General features: G+C 43.6%; 1 long non-coding RNA gene across 1 annotated transcript; it reads right to left on the reverse strand.

The window, feature by feature from the left end:
• Positions 1-1,647: 1,647 nt before the first annotated feature.
• Positions 1,648-4,071, reverse strand: LOC125940701 (uncharacterized). The gene is made up of 2 exons (XR_007463904.1): positions 3,433-4,071; positions 1,648-2,270 (listed from the first exon to the last, which is right to left on the reverse strand). It is a non-coding gene; the product is annotated as an uncharacterized LOC125940701 (long non-coding RNA).
• Positions 4,072-4,380: the final 309 nt, after the last annotated feature.

A 4,380-nucleotide genomic window follows, 5' to 3' on the forward strand; every position in this document is an offset into this window, starting at 1 on the left:
AACCATTAATGTACCATAGATGTTCATAGAACATCATGTTTGAGACATTGGACACATCCTATAGATATCTATATTTATCCAAACAACATTACAAATACGTACCATGGATAATCTAAGTCCCATCCAGATCACGTTGCTCTAACGTTGAAAGGATGTCGCAGCTGGACATAAGTAACCTCTAATAGATGTTCTTTTTGGGGATGCAGGAGGTCCATAGAACATCTAGTGGATATTTCCTGCTGACGCTATACTGAGCTGCATACCTGCGAGTGCCACAGCAGATGTACTATTGAATACAAATGAAATGGGAACAGCAGAGTGTGTGGCCAAAACGTAACTAAAAGCACAGTCTGCGGCGTCGGCCAGCGATCATTTTACACGCATGTGGTTACATGTACAACCACATGTACCACATGTACATGCATGTGGTTTCGATGCGGAGTGCGGGGCTGCTTGTCCTAGTGCGTATTACGTCACCTGTATTTTGTTTGAAGCTTGTATTCTCACCCCACTATTGCAGTGCCATTCCTATCTGTGATTACTTTTTAGGTGGCTAGCACTGTTGTTGCGCATCCAATGCAATACATTTTTTGTGCTATTCAAATTACGATTAGACACTGTCAGCTTTGATGGTGGTAACAAAAGCAAAGCAATGCACGTTAGCAAGCTGGGTAGCATGCCAGCTATATCACACTACAGATGTAGCGATGGTGCTAGTCACCATAACACTGTACTGCCAGGTGGGTATGGCACTGTCGAGGAGAGATGAGAAAACAACTTTCGGACAAAATACGGGTGACGTTTATCGCAATAGGGCGAGCTGCGCTGCACTCTTCCTCGAGAACTACATCCCCACGCACGTGCACAACGACTGGCCGACGACATGCACAGTATACCTTTAGTTATGCTTCGGCCACACACTCCGCTGTTCGCATTTAATTTGTCCTCGATGGTACATCTGCTGAGGCACACTAATGGCACAGTTACCCCCATTGTCGGCATGTAGCTGGTGACTTTGCTTGAAATGTTTTGTTAACGTGTAAACGTGTGAATGTGAAAATATAAATTGCAACACTTATTAAGGTGAAATCCTTAGATGGCTCGATGGTCGAAAAATCCGATGTCCAGCGTTGCAGCACCAAAATTTAATGGCACCAAAATTGGGGATTGAACCTTCGACCTTTGGTGTTAATTAGGTCGAAGCAAATTAAGACATAGTTCATCAAGATAGAGTTAATTGAGGCACTCTAACCCACGGCCTTTGTTGGGAGTCAAAACCACTTGGAGAGATGGGCGAATCGGCCACATCTCCAAATTATCTCCAAGTTGGATTCCAATTGACATGGTGAAGGTAGAGTCGAACCCACTACCTTGGGTGTTCATTAGAGCGAAGTTACTTAAGGCAAGTTAATTAGGGCAGAGTTAATTAAGGCACTCGAACACTCGATCTTTGGTGGAAGTCAAACTCATGACTTTTGGTGTTAATTAAGGCAAAGTTAATTAAGATACAATTAAGGCACTCAAACCCTCGACCTTTGGTGGGAGTAGAGCCCGCAACCATTGGTGTTAATTATGACGAAGTTAATTAAGGCACTCGAGCCCACAACTTTGGTAGGAGAAAACAATAGAAGTAACAACGCATGCGAATGAGAATGACAAATAATTTAATTAATGCTTCGTGAGTGCGCAGGCTTCTGCCTTCATCCTCTTCAGTGTTCGCTAAAGTGACTGTCAACTTTTATATATAGTTCTAGCGCTCATCAAAATGCGAAAACTGTGCTAACAAAACCGTAAATCCGCATTTTGATCATTATGCATCATTACAAATCCTGCAATGGATAAATGAAAAATAGCGAGTTCAGTAATCACTAGGTAAAGCACACCAGTGAAACTCACAATGTCATACCAATGTTACTTTTTTATTTATACAACTGATAAAGCTTTATTACAAAAATGATCGGCCCCCAGCCACGCACATGTATGAAATTATTCATTACATGTTCCCGCTGTATACAAACAGGTTAAACGCGGATCTAAAAAAAAACGTAATCAAAAACAGATTCTTGAAAATTAAACTTCATTAAAACACAAGTAACGAGTAGGCACAAAATGACTAGTAGGCACAGTGACACAATTATAATTAAAAAGAATAAAACTGATTAGTAAGAGGTAGTATAACATACTAATTAATGACCAAAAGCGCATGGCCTGCTTGCCAGCACTTGCTTCTGGGGCCACCGGATTCAAGATAGAAAGCCAGTACTTTCTAGCTGCATTGAAAAAAAAATGTGGTTGATCCCTCTTATATAGGAATCGGTATAGAACACGAAAGTGAAACGTGTCTTCACAGAAGTAGTGTAATGTTTATTGCACATTGATATATAATGTCTATTGGTGTTTTGTGGCTAAAGCGCCCTTAGGCGTTGATGCACCCACGCTGACGCCTGGTGGCACGTCTCCTCCATCACGACTACCAACGTCGATGACCATGAGCAACCGTCGTGCATATGGAAGCTGCACTACGCTGCACACGCTAGCACAACGCGAAAGACGAAGCACGTAACTGACACACTAATACAACGCGCAAGACAAAGCACGTAACTGAATCGTCACCGAGTCAAATCAGCGCGTACAGCGCGTCGTAATTGCAGCCTCCGCGATCAACTTCAGAAACATTTTCAGAGCTAATTGCGGAGGCCACGCTCCGCTGTGCTGAGTACGGTGAACGCCACCTAGGTGGCGTTGGTAGTGCTTCTTGATGCCAGCGTCCCTTCGAATGCTGGCATCGAGGCGTCGTAGTGCTGAGACCACCGAAGCGTTCACTGTCGGTGCGCGTTAGTGTCATAATGCAGTACTTCTCTTTTCTGCTCGTAGGCGGCGGCACCGCCCCGAGCAAGAGCGCGGGTACACGGAGGAGTGTTAGATATATAAGGCGCGTCTGTGTAGCTCTCTGCAAATGCGTTTGTGGCGCAATGGGTTAAACGCTCGGCGATCTATCGTCGCGGACCGAGAGGTCGTGGGTTCGATTTCCAAATTTTGCATGTTTGTGGAACTTTTTCTTCTGGTTTCTTTCTTTGTATTATGTTCTGTGACGTATTTCCGTGACGGAAATACGTCAGTGAAGTCTTGGTGGACCCCGGCATAAAACACTTTCGTGTTAATATATGGTAAAATAAATTCCACGCAAGCAGAATCCAGAGATGGAATGTTCATCTTGATAGGCAACTTGGTCAGGCAGCTTCTCAGATCACAAAAGTGCCAATAACATAATGCTGCCAGAGACTTAGAGATAGGCATTGCAAATGAGAAACATCCCTGACACTTGAAGAGGAACGCAGGAAACCAAGCGATACAAACATGTGCGAAAATTAACCATCAGAACATTGCCTCCCGAGTATTCCCGTAAGCGCTCCGCAAGGCGAACAAACGTACCACAAATAGCAGTCAGAAGCACAGCTCGAAATTTCAGCACGCAACTGTACAGTTCTGCCTAGTATACACGTACTTGGGCCATGGTCAACCGCACAAAAGTCGAAAAGACACAAATAAAGCACACGCTGCTCACGCCCGGAATATTGCTGCGCACTTGCATCGAGGCGCGTGTTGCTGAATTGATATCAGTGGCGATGCGAAGTCAGAGCTATTGCGAGTTCAAGCTGGTTCAAGCTTCTTTTTTTCTTTATAAATTGTCGTATTACATCAGCAAGTTAAAGGTTACGTATTTTCAACAGTGTACTAATAGATATAACTGAAAAATAAAGCATCTTTCTATGAGAAAGAAAATGACGTAACCGAGACCGAAAGCATAGCGAAAAAAATGGCGAAAGTATTGGCTTTTGCGCGCGGTGTCCGGCAGCAACGTTACTAGACCTCCAACAGTGCGAGCAAAGGTCGTGCTAAATTTCAAAATAATTAATTAAATGCTTTTGCTCTCCTAGCTTCCCATTGTTATGCATTAGAGACAATTTGCTTGTATTTCTGCGGCATAGTGCTTGCATCTACTCATAACGCACTATGTACGATCAATGCACGAGAGCTTTGAATGTGCAAGAGATGTCCAAATCATAAGGACATTCGACGTCCTCTGGATGACCTTTGACTGCCACGTACCACTCGAACGTACGATAGATGTAAACTGGACGTCGTTAAATGTCTTGGATATTTGGTCTTTTGTGGTACATCCAATGGATATTTGTGGTTCACTGGGAAGTACTTCGATCTGTACAGTGCCGTCGGGCCGATTGCTGTGTGCGTTGCAGCAATGACATGCCTGTTTCCGACAACGCTGTGCAAGATTTCTGTCTATAGTTCTTTATATCTGCCTTCTGTTTCGATGGAACACATATCTTATGTTGATTTTGTGTGCTTTATAATTGTCCT

Source organism: Dermacentor silvarum, chromosome 10, assembly GCF_013339745.2.
Source record: "Dermacentor silvarum isolate Dsil-2018 chromosome 10, BIME_Dsil_1.4, whole genome shotgun sequence".
In the NCBI taxonomy this organism is placed as follows: domain Eukaryota; kingdom Metazoa; phylum Arthropoda; class Arachnida; order Ixodida; family Ixodidae; genus Dermacentor; species Dermacentor silvarum.